This window comes from Xiphias gladius, chromosome 20, assembly GCF_016859285.1.
Source record: "Xiphias gladius isolate SHS-SW01 ecotype Sanya breed wild chromosome 20, ASM1685928v1, whole genome shotgun sequence".
Taxonomy (NCBI): Eukaryota; Metazoa; Chordata; class Actinopteri; order Istiophoriformes; family Xiphiidae; genus Xiphias; species Xiphias gladius.
In genome coordinates, this window is record NC_053419.1 from 6,511,161 (window position 1) to 6,524,180 (window position 13,020).

The following is a 13,020-nucleotide window of genomic DNA, read 5'->3' on the forward strand; positions in this document are numbered from 1 at the left end:
CATTATTAGTTGGTGATATTTATTATCAATTTTAATCAATATTACAATGATTTTATTTTGGCCAGAGCCAAATCTTTTCCCCGGCTGATTTTTACAAGTGGTTTTTCTTCAAACACATTTAATTCTGCCCATGTTTGAAGTTTCCGCTTCACTGGAGAGATTAAACATGGCAGCAGATGAAAACATCCGATCTGTGTGCAGCGATAGGGAGACTGCAACCTTCCTCCATTTAATACATGAAACAAACATTAAGGCCATGTTTCCCTCAGATTTTCTGTGTTGCTTTTGTTAGTTTGAGGTTTTACTGGCGTTTTTTTAATTGCATCATATTGTTGCCTCCTCTTCTTCTGCAGTGATTTAATGGCACCCGACTGGAGAATTGGAGCCACCAGGTGTTTATCTCAATGCGACCAACTCCTCATATTCACATAACAGTAGCAGATTTTTTTTGCTGATTTTCTGGAGACTTAAAAGCACTGGTCTTCTTTTAACCATGACCACAATCTTTTTCTGATCTTAACACGGTAGTTTAGGTCCCTAAAGCTAACCCAAGCGTTTCCCAGAGATGCTGGAGCTCAACAGAAAAACCTCATGTGGGTGTTTTTGGCAGGCAGTGATAAACAACCTGCTGTATTTTACCATTTATTTTTGAGGGCTTGTTGGGGAAATACATCAAAAACTAATGGCTGGATTTCCATGAAATTCCATTTTGCTTTGTATACTGTGTATTCATAGTCCCCAGAGGATGAACGGTCATATTTCTGGTGACCCCTGACTCCCATTAGCGTTGCCATCGGCACAAAATGATATTGGTGTACAAGTATTATCCAAAACTGATTGACAATTTACTGTCAGGTTCATGCTATGAAACTGTTATGAGCTTTCCTATTAGCACTGACATCAGGTCAATATTTGCGCACAGGATATTTCAAAATTTTTGAAAAGAGTTTGGAGGACTTTTAGGCAGTCAGAATATAAGGGATATGTCCTGATCCAGGGGCTCAAGGCACCACCGGTACTGAGGTGGTACCTTCAGCCCCAGTCTTTTAATTCGCAGTGGGATACCATATGTACTGAGGCAGATCATAAAATAGGGTTGGGAGGTGCCCAGTACATCAATAATACCTCAAGAATGACAAATAGGCCATTTCTTCTCTCAGGTTATTGTTTCAGGTTGTGTTGCAGTCTCAGATAATACTGAGGGCCCAGGCTGCAGTGTTCACTGTGCCCCCCCCGCTTTTGTCTTGAATGCCGGGGTGATGCATTCATCTTTAAATGAAAGAGTTGTCTCATAAGTCCACCAACGCTGGGCGTATTGATCTATCATATGGATCTTGCTGGTCATGAAGCCTCCCCTTTATTGTCCTTAAAATGGCCTCCTTTAATTCTTGTCCTCATCTCACTGACAACAGAGGGTTTTGTTGTGTAAAATCTGTTGAATTTACATTGATAGAGCAAATCCAAAAAAAGTGGAAATAAAACTGTTGCATCTCTGATCAGTTCATTCACCTCTGATCAAATTAACAACAGGGAGTTTGGTTTTGGCAGCTGTAACACAAAGGGCTGAGCTCATCACCATTTGGATCATTATGCTGAGTGTCGGTCTCAGTCAGTAAACTGATGCTTGCTCCTGGCGTTGAGCACATAGAATAGAAACTACCTTATAGATTTAAATTCATCTCGTGGATAGCAAACAGGTCCCACTGCCTCAGAGCGCGGTGGAGAGCACAACAGTTTATAGATGAATATTTGGTGATGCACTTTGTATGTTAAGGTACTTTTGCTAGAGCATAGAGCTAGATAACACTTGTGTGAATTGTACCTCACTGCATGTTGTAAAAGCATACACTTTATTTTGCCTGAGTGAGCAGGGCTCTGCAAAGGCTTAAAAAGTGTAGTTTTTTAGCCGCTAGTAACATTGTCAAGGGAAGCAACTACTGACAAAGGATTCAAGTAAAATTTTTATTAAAATAAAAGTCAGCCCAATAGCATCAGCAAACTCTTGGTTTTTTATTTTCCTGACATAAATGATATTCATTCAACTTTGTTTCACTCCATATTTGCCCCTGGTTATGGTTATGGTCCAGTACGCCTGCCGACGTAGGGGCGCTATTTCAGGAGACACACCTATGGGTTCTATCAGAGAGTAGGTACGAAACGACCTACAGTATCAGTATCAGCACCACAAGCTAAAGCCTCCAAGAGTGGCATTAAATTCGACGGACTTGCCCAACAAATACACAGGGTCCCTTCCCAAAGACTTTATTAAAGCTTCTGAACTGAAATAAATGTCATTAGGTTGTGAAGACCTGCTGTATCTGCTTAAGAAGTTTTGACTGATGACATAACAAGTGCCACTGAACTTGAAAAACAAACACCTAGTCTCAGGAGAAGTATCTTGAAGGTATGTGTCAAGTTGCACTAAGTGAAGATCTAAGATACGTAAGCACTGAGATGCCAGAGGTTGTTTTTTGTTTGTTTTTTTGGCGAGAAACGTTCATCTTAAATCATCTCTCTGAACTTGGCTGCCCATTTGCATAGGCCATGATGTTCTATCAGATGTAGACTATGAAGAGTTTTGTTCAACAACACTGTGTTCCTGCTCTGAAATGACAGTTTGACAGTTTTTCGCAAAGTTTAGAGAATGACTCAGGTACTCAAAATTCACTTTAGACTTCAATAAAAACAGTGCTTCTTCTTCTTCTTGTTTTTCTCTACTGTCCCTTTCCTTGATCTGAGCGCTTATCGAATGTAAGCAAGCCTGGTAAGTTGTGAATTGCTGCTTGCCAAAGGAAACTGACACTGGTGCTAATGTAATAACAAAATGGTTTGACTTTGTTGCCCTGAAATTGATCTAAAAAAAAAAATCCGGCTTTCTGGTCAGTCATTTATCCCATGAGCAGGCATTTTCTTGTTTGTGGTATTCAGCTCCTGTCAGCAATTTTCTTGCTGAACTTACCTTTCTTAAAAAAAAAAGTATAAGATGTATATTCCTCACACTGAGCAGACAGGCATTACTACACCCTAGTGCTCACGGTTTCCTCTCACAACTGATGTTCTCTTACATTTACCAACTTCAGACACGAAACTGAATACATTTTGGGAAAAGCCTCCTCTCTCCTTTCATTGACAGGGGAATGCAAACATGTGGCTCCAGCCTCCACTTGGCAGAGGGAAATACGTTTCATTGTTATCAGCTTCGGCTGGTCAAATGCTTTATTATTCGTAGGGAAGTAAAGGCTTGCCCTCATGAGATTAGTACTAACTGTTCATCCAGTTTGCTGCTTGAATGCAGGAGCGAGGTTGGCTAAACACCAGGATACGGGATGATTTCTTCAATGAGAAGAAGGGACATAACATTTAGAAACTATTTTACAGAACTCTTTAAACTTTAAATATACGCTAAGCAATAAGGGCTACTTCCAACTTTGCAGGATGGTGAAATTAAAGGTAAATTAGACATCAAGCATCTCAGGAAAAGGCAGCCAGTGTTTAATCCAGAAAAACTTTAGTTTTACCATAGAAAACAGAATCTAGAATATGTTCATTATAAACCCATATAGCCTGGAGGGCCTTTAAAATGATTTTATAGCCATTGAACCTCTTTAATTCTAATGAATTCTGATCCCCTGCATATTCAATCATTATTTGAAGCACCTTTCGAAAATCTTAATGTCTTAATCATGTCCTCCAGTTCTTATACCTTTATTCTGTCTTATTGAGCTTTGTATTGGATTGTTTTCAAGGTCCAGCAGATACAATGAGCTTCTATTTTTTTTTCATCTACAGTATGCAAATTTCATGCCTTCTCAATGCATTTTCATACAAATGTCCATGGGTGCACCACTGTTCAAAACATCATACGTTATCTAAATTTCTTAAATATCTAAAATATAATACTATAGACATTCAGCTGTATTAATTTAGGCCTACAAATAAACAATTACTTATTAATTTTAGTGTGATGTTTCATTGTGTTTATGTAAACATAAAATTGGCATCCTGGCGGCAAATGATGGCAAGCACATACATGGACCTCTTGGTTGAATGGTCTGAGGCTTATTTGTTTTTGCTTTTTCAGTGCACAAGGCTGTGAAAAGGGGGCATGACACTGCAGTTACACTATGTCTGCAGTGGGTGGATAATTATTTGGCCAGCTCAACTAAAAAACTTGAATTATATTTGAATTATATTCTGCTTTGTTGCCAAACAAGGACATGCCTACAAGAAGAAGACGTAACAGCAACCAAGTTTTTTTTCTTAAAACTGCCTTAATCAACAATGGTATATTAGTATTGAATCAATCACCAAATCAATTAAAGCATGGAATTATCCCCAAACTAGCCTCCTTTAGCTCACTCTTTTGGTTTTTATGGCAAACGGCAGGCAGACAAAGTTAGCAACTTGCTGATGAAGAAAGAGGAACATTTAGCAGCTCAGGAAGCGAGAAGTTTTTCTGAAGAGTTGATGGAGAGCAAAGCAGAGCTAAAACAAGCTGATAATGTGTCAGGGCTGAGTGTGTGTCAGCGTATTTTGACTTTCTTCTGCCCCTTAGTGGCCAAAACTCAACTAATGCATTTTTAATGTCTAAGGTATAGGGTAGCAGACAATAAGGTTTTATATGACGATGTACAGTTTTGAAAATAGTCTCATTCAAACATCATACACCTGTTACAACATCTCTAACAGGCATGCATTAACAGTTTCCCAGCATGCTCAGCTGCCTGTGTGACAGCACGTCAGGACACTAAACAGAAGCTTGATCTCTGATAGCTGAATAAGGAAAGTGGCACACATTTCTGTGCAGCCTTCTTAGACCACAGTTCATTTTTAAAGAGAGACTGGTGGTGCACTTACATCCATTAAATGTATGACACACTCTTTTCCATCCCCGTGTAGATGCAGCAAGGTAGGCTTTTCAAAGAAGTGATGTCAATGTTAATGCAATTTTCTGTGCTGGGCAGGACTCAGCGGAGGATGCTGGAGGATGCCTGTGATACCAGGGGCTTGTTTGGGAAAAAAAATATGGTGGGTCCAGTTAATCATGGGGTGCACTTAGAGATGGGCAAATGGAATTTGAAATGAGCACTTTTGTTTCATTAACTTATAAAGCCTCTGGGGTTGACAGAAAACCAGGATGGAAATGAAATGGAAAGGCAGTCCATGGCATGAAATAAATGACAGGACTTGGCTAAGCCAACTTGAGGAATGTCCTATTGATTTCTGCAAATACTGGGGTGGCTAAATTTATCTGAGTAAGCAAACAGGCAACTGGTTCTTTCAGTTCATACATGTCAACTTTGGACCAGTAAATAAATCTGTTTGCTCAGGGTAAATATTATTCACCTTGTGACTGGATTTGTTAGAAGTTTAGCTTTGAGATGTGGTGATGATTGAGAGATATCAGTGATTCTACCAACATTTGTTTAAGGACACTAAGGTTCCTAATTTTAACCGAAAACACTGGATTATGTATCATTTGTGATCATTTCTTTGTCATTTTTCTGTGAATATATTCACATGATTCATATAAATAGCCTAAACAATTTGCTCACACTCAAGCACACATATGCATAGGTCTGTATATACACACCACACTAGATGCATAAAAATGCAGTATCAGCACATTCACTCAAAATTGAAACCAATGTCTAAATCAACAGTCCTGCAATAACTTCAACCTTCAAGATGGTTCCATTTCTTTTAAAACTGTTTTAGAGAGGTGTTAATTCATCTTTATAGTAATTTTGGAGTCTGTGAAATTATATTGAAAGGGATCAATAGTGGCAACTCTGTCTCCTAGAAGCAATGTTTATATAAAACATATTTCCCAACGGCAAATATGTTTTGAAGTAAACATAATTGCGACTGGATTACGCAGACAACGTATTTCTTTTCTGCTAAAATATCTGATCTTACAGAATAATATCCACCTATAGTATATACAGCATTATTAAACTTTTTTATGGTTATGTTTAGGCACTCACAGCACTTGGTTAAGTTTAGGGATGGTCTAGGCCAAAATATAGCCTGAGCTACAAAAAGGATCCAATGCAAGTCTGCTGTTCTGCCATAGTGCTTCTTTTAAAGGACCACTGTGTAGGATTTCGTCATCTAGCGGTGAGGTTGCAGATTGCAACCAACTGAAGACCCCTCCCCTCCTCTCAACCCGCCCTTTCCAAGCATGTAGGAGAACCTGTGGTGGCCTCGGGCTACTGTAGAAACATGGTGGTGCAACAGGCTCTGTGGAAGAGGACCTGCTCCATAATGTAGAGATGAAGGGCTCATTCTAGGCTAACGAAAACAAAACTTCTTAGTTTCAAGTGTTTATACACTAATGAAAACATAAGTGTGAATATTATGTTCCATTTCTGCCAATAGACCCCATTAAATCCTGCACACTGGTCCTTTAATGGTCAGATGTGTGAAAACTCTTGAGCTTCAGTGCTAACATCATAATTTTAGTGTTTTGACTGAACTAGCCTTGCTTGTTTTAAATAATTGTTGAATTTAATTTAATTTACTGTGATAAATCAGATTTTTTTCCCCTGAAAAACAAAGATGTTTATGATGAGCCAACTTAACCTGTACTGCTTGTAATGAGACACAATATTATTCTTTTTCTTTTTGTTTCTCCTTGGAGCAGGGGCAAAGAGCTGTGGGGGATAAGGCCAGGCTTTGTCCTTCTTCACTGCATGCTGGGTGGTAGAATTATGAATTGTATTCACCATAATCACCAGGGCTTTTGTAGATTTGCAGTCTAAACTTAAGTTTGTAGTTATACTGTCTTGAGCATGTGTGGTGTGACCCTAGTGAGCCACGTCATGTCAGCCAAACGATGGTGCAACAAGGGCCCCTTTAGTTTACTGAATCATTCCTATTTCATCAATAGTTTCTGCATTTTGTGGTAAGGAGACGAAACACCGTTGCACTGCAAGAAAAAAATCAGCAGAACAAAACCATACAGTGCGACAGTTATTGCATTATGGGCCTGCCAGGGTGAACAGGATGTTCTGCCAGCTCTGCCACTGCAGGTGAGGCACCTTGTACATCTCAGGAGTTTTTTCCTTTAGGACTGCTGGAGCAGCAGCAGGAGCTAACATCTTGTGAATAGGTGCAGGCCATGTCATAATTTCCATCGTAGCAGAGGCACCTTGGCATCGATTCCAGTATTAATTTTCAGCAGCAACCTCTCAGCACTTTCTGATGACCAGAGCGTGAAAGAGGTTTTTGTGTTATTAAAGTGCCATGATGTCTTTTGATAGATGGTTTGCTGCATGTGCACTGTGTGCCTCAAGACTTTTTGTTCATTTGACCATAACTATTTTAATAAATATATTAGTCTAGCCATTAAATAATGTAGAAAGTTTGGGACTGTCAGAGATTTTTCTAAAATACTGGCAACATAGTTGACCAGAGGAGTTTTTAAAACTCTGGGAAACCACAAATTCTAAGAAAAGTGTTTTCCTTAGCCTCTCTGGTGAGTAGTGAGGACTTGAATTTTAGTTTTCTCCTCAACTTTAATACTGTTCATAAGTTTCTCAGTTTCTCAGTTTCCTCAAGGGTCTAATGTTTGATTTCCTATTGAAAGAAAGGAATGTTGCTGATATGTCGTTTGTAGTGTGCATTATATTTCATTCCATTGGTAATGACTTGGATGATGGTAATGACATTAAGCTCTTTCCTACAGTTTTTCTTATTTGACATGCCAATTTCTATTTGCATTTCTCATAAAGTTCAAAGTGGAGTAGTCTTAACTGTGTTGTCCTATTTCTGGTATAGAGATAGTATAGAGTTGATATTTGAGCACAGTAAGTTCTCAGTGAAGGTCTCTGGTTTCCTGCCATCAGTAGAAAAAGACAGTTGACTCCAGGCTCAAACTGTTTGCTCCCTCTAACTGTAAGATTTTTTTACTCTTAATACTGCCAGTGGCTTCCCAAAATGACGTGGTGTGGCTGTGGTTGATAAGGAGTTATTTGGATTTGTGCAAATGAATGAAGGATGGTCACTCTGATTAAAATTGCACTGAATTCATGATCTGATCTCCATCATCAGTTCAAGATTTTAAATTGTGCAATACTTTGGTTTATGACCAAATACTTGCAAAACTAATGACATTCCGATCAGCCTTAGCTGTTCTTTGTGCTAAGTGCCAATTATATATATATATAATATAGCATACAAACACACAAATCTAAGATGGTGAACACTATAAACATTACCTGCTAAAATTCAGCTCCTTAGCATTGTCATTGTGAACATGTTAGCAAGCTGATGTTAGCACTTAGGTCATAGCATTGCTCAGAGACTACAGTATATGGTATTGTTGTACCTACAGGAAGTACAGCTTCAGAGGGCTGCTAGCATGTGTATATAGTCTTAATCTTGTTATAATATTTAAACTTTATAGACTATTACCTATATATCATTATATATTAACATAGGTACACAACAAATGACTGGAGCTATGATGCTGCATGTGACACTCTTACGGCTGTGCATGCAGCATCATGGCTTGTCTCAAGGATAAGATATTTATAATTTTATCATTATTTCCTGAACTGTGCGAACTCTCTTACTTTTCCTATCTGATTCTGTTAGAAAAAAAAATGCTGTCTGGGGGAAGGTGGCTGATGCCATTGATAGTCTGCATGGGCTGTGAAGCCATCATTGGTGATGTTTGTCATCAGTTGACTTGATTTGATTGGAACATACTGCATTTCCCCAAAACAGTTCAATAAGTATTTATAGCACTTTCAGTCTAGATGTCTGCATCTAACAAAGCTGACAGACTCTTTGTTGGTACATGTAGTTGACACTCTAAGAAGCAGACAGTTTCAAGTGGAGTTTATTGCTTTATGGAAAATTAACACAGGAGTCTTCACATACAACAGATAATAATATCAGACAATGAAGAACTACCACTATGCTGGTGCATTCACATATCAGGAAAGGAAGTATCTTATATAAGATGATGGGGTTTTATATAGACAAAAGTTTAATAAGTTTCTTTGAGGCTGCTGTATATTAATTTTCTATCACATAGCTTAAAATACAAAAGAGTTTGTGTGGGTTTGCAGAGTTGTCCTGTAAGAGCTCAAACTGAGTTGACACCATACAAAGAATTTAAATCTTATGGAAATATTGATTACATTTATTTCTGAGAATCTCTTCTCAACAAAAACAAAAGTCATTGTCTCAACTTTCAAAGATCCATATCAGTTCAACAATAATATTGTCACTGACTGTTATGATAGGTATTCTGTTTTGTAGAAAGCTAAAACTAAGGATCTTTTTCTGAAGGTTCAGTATCATTTACTATCTGCTTACCCAGTCAAGTGCAGAACCAATAAGCAAACAGACTGGAATTTGATTATAAACATGAGCAAGAGAGATACAAAGGAGTTTCCAAGGAAAGTATTGGTGTGAAGCTACAAAAAAAAAAGGGTGTGACTGAAATTTAACAAAATGTAATGTTTTTTGAGGACTGCCTGCCTGAAATTTTAAATGGAGGGTTCAGTTACTGTACCTTTGTTTGTCCTAAATGCCTGCACATCAGTGCACATTGCTTGGGCTTACATAAACCATAGTGACAAAAAAGCACAGCAAGCTAAAATACAACATCAATAGTTTATGAATGGTTTCTTATGGAAAGGATGAAAACACTGTTCTTTGCTGAAAACTTTCAATTCCATTACTATTTTGCAATTGACTGAAAGACATGTGACAAAACACATGGTTATTATTTAGCAGTGAATGACCAAGGAGGAGAAAGGTCATGAAAAATGTTTTTGCACAATGGATGAAATTTCTATTTATTGTAATAATGCAGTACACAGTCATGTGTTGCAATGACTGTGTACTGCAAGGGGCAGGCTTTTTTCTGTGGTTATCTTGTAATTTTGGAATAAAGTATTGATAACAACTAAAATTAATAAATAAATATGTTTGATCAATTACTGTAAAGTTTTGAGGTACTTAAGTATTACCATTTTATTCTAATTCATACTTCTACTCCACTACAGTTCAGAGAGAATTTTGTTTTATATATTTGAATATATTTTACTCCATTATCTCCATTTATAGCTGGTCAAATGACTAGAGACTCAACGTGAGCACAAAGAGACACAAAATGACCAAACTACTACATCAAATTATTGCTTGCAGAGTTATGCTTCATTAAGAATAATAATCCAGTATAACATACAATAATACAATCATATGCCAATAATATAATAACAATTTGATAGTGAAAGAGTTGCGTTTCTGCTGCAAAACATTTATTTTTGATACTTTAATTACATTTAGTTAATAAAACATTTATTAAGGTAAAATTTTGAAAGAATATGTTAAACTTGTGAGTGAACATTTTTATACTATGGGACTGCTATTACTACATAAGTCGAGGACCTGGATTCTTCCTCCACCAATGATTATTAGCTAACTTTATTCAGCCTGGACATGGTTGGACAACTCGGACATGAAGCCTGTCAGCACAATTCTGTGCGCATGCGCAATGCGCCAAAACAAGGAAGTTGAAACTGATTTTCCATTAATAAAAACACTGTAGATGTGGCACCACAGAGCAGCAGTCTACGCCGGATAACAACATATACTGTTTTTATCATAACTCAAGTTCAGGTAAGAGGGGGACAAGGAGAAGTATCGAGTTTTTAATGAATGTAGTCGGACATGTCAGTTTCCATTAGCTGGCTTTGGATAGCGCAACTTGTAAGGAGCTAATGCTCCTTTTAATTAGGTACGATTTTTTAAAATCAGAAATAAATTCATATTAGACGTTCACTCAGCAGCGAACAGCTTCAGTTTTACTAATCTGCTGGTCAAAAGCCTCAGTTACATGATATGATTAATGCACAGAAGCGACTAATATACTGTTACCAGTAATTAGCCATAGCCTATGTAGGGATTTTGGATAACATACTGTAGGTAAGTGGAGGATTGCGAATTTAAATAGCAGCTTACACTTATGGGGAGGATATACAACTCTTCTCTCTTACTTTCTTTTCCTAAGGTTAAGGTTTTATTGTGTTTTTTTTAGTGACAACTTTATGGCGACACAGTAAGACATGGTACAGTTAAAGGGAGCTTTAACAGTGTCATACAGTATATACGCCTTAAATATGTAACATAGGTGAATTGAGACACAGGAGCTTCAGTGAAGAGGTTCCAACAGTCTGTGTGGGTTATCTGTCATAACTGGCTATTCAGTACACATGTACAAAAATTTTGGGGAAGGGGAAGAAAGGAAGAGGGGACAGAAAGTCGTACCACGGCCGGAAAGCCAACCACCCACTGATGGAGCACTGGGAGTATTCTATCTGGGAGAAATATAACATAAACCAAAACACACTTCAAATAAAAAAAACACCACACTGATAAAATGTGCCACCACAAACCATATCACCATCAAAAGTGACCGAAGTCCCAGCACATCGACCACACCTGTCACTGAAGGCCACCACCAGCTGCAGCACTAGAAACACAGAGAGACAGGGTTGCAGCCATAAAGTATGGCAAATCAATTCTATGATGAACAATAAAAACAGTAGGATACACGAGGACTTAAATAGCTAATACTAAAATAATATTTAAAAAAAACACCTGCCTGTAAACAGCACTGATACAAATTTGCAACACTGCCACAATATAATTCTGGTGTAGAAATAATAGATCCCAGTATTGTATATTAATTTTTTAAAAACTGTAAAATTTAAAGACATTAGTCTAAATATATTACCAGCGCCCTTTTAAGCACACCATACCATTTTTGTGTAATTGTAGAATGTAAATTCCTCCTCAGTTTGTCAAATACTGCAAACTCTCAGACACTGTATTGAGGGCATGGCCAGTGTCCTCAAGCGTAGCTGCAACCCTGACGAGAACCCTGACAAAGTATAATAAAATATGTGATACTTGTGTTCATATAGACCAATTTGGAGTGTATGTCACAGTAGTGTCTTTGCAGTGCATTGCGGTGACAGAAAAACAGCCGAGACAAATGGAGGGAAATGGGCGGGATCCCCGAAATGAGGAAAAAAATATTTTGTGCATAAAAAGATGACCTGACGTTTATGGTTGCAAGCCATTAAACGGACAGACTGGACTGCTGACATCTCCACTGCGTATCACACAGAGGCAAAATCAATAATGTAGTTAATAACAATAAACTAGTAGCAGCAGCAACCGCAAAGCTGGCATTCTCTGTAGGCTATTTCATAATGGTGAACGCCACTGACCAATGTTAGCAACATTAGTGTTTAAGCAGAAGTAGCATGTAAACAAACCAAATTCCTCATAGACAGTTTGCTATTTCTTATTCAACTAAACTACCTGCTCTTCCAGCAGATGCCAGTTGGCCAAAGCATCATTTAGTGCACATGTGATGTTTTCTCCGGTGTGTTCTCCGGGAAGTAGGCTGTCATTAGACATCGGGTTTTCATTTAAGATTCTTGATCCACGAATTGTACACCGTGGCTGATGTAGGGTTTTGCCGTCCGTTGTGTTTTCTCTGGCAGTTGCCACAACTGTTGGGCATGTTTTACGCAGTACCGGTGTTTGTAACACGTCGTCTCTCCTGTATCAAAAAAATTCCCAGTAGCAGAAGTGCTGTTCTTTTTCACCACAAGGTCTACGTCAACCACATTTCCCTCGCTCTTCTCTTCTTCCTCAGACATCCTAGCTAACCTCACAGTCAACACCAAATTGACACCAATTAACCTGAGGGTAGTTGACAGCTAGCTGGGGTTTCATCCGATTGGCCAAATGGTGTGAATGCATGGCCCATGTATCCAGGGCTCCCTCTTATAGGTCAAATGTTTGCATGCTGAGTGTGACTGCATGGTGCGTGAAAATACAATGACTTTTCTCATTCATAGTGTTTCAGGCAGTGTTTTGATATGTGTTTGTTGTGCATGTTCATATCGATGACAATTAAATGTTTTAACGCTCAGCACTATTGTAAACACTTTCCTCAATTTTTGCAAAATCTACAGTATTTGC

At 38.2% G+C, this 13,020-nt stretch overlaps 1 protein-coding gene across 4 annotated transcripts in view; it reads left to right on the plus strand.

Moving 5' to 3' along the window:
- LOC120806135 (transmembrane protein 230-like) overlaps positions 1 to 13,020 on the plus strand; it is a 41,939-nt gene that overhangs the window by 21,605 nt on the left and 7,314 nt on the right. For 2 of the 4 annotated variants that reach the window (XM_040156918.1, XM_040156917.1), the window contains exon 1: positions 10,515 to 10,641. The exons of the other annotated variants lie outside the window; for them this stretch is intronic. The gene's annotated coding sequence lies outside the window, so the exon portion shown is untranslated. Of the gene's footprint in view, positions 1 to 10,514; positions 10,642 to 13,020 lie in introns of those variants that run through there. 4 annotated transcript variants of the gene reach the window in all.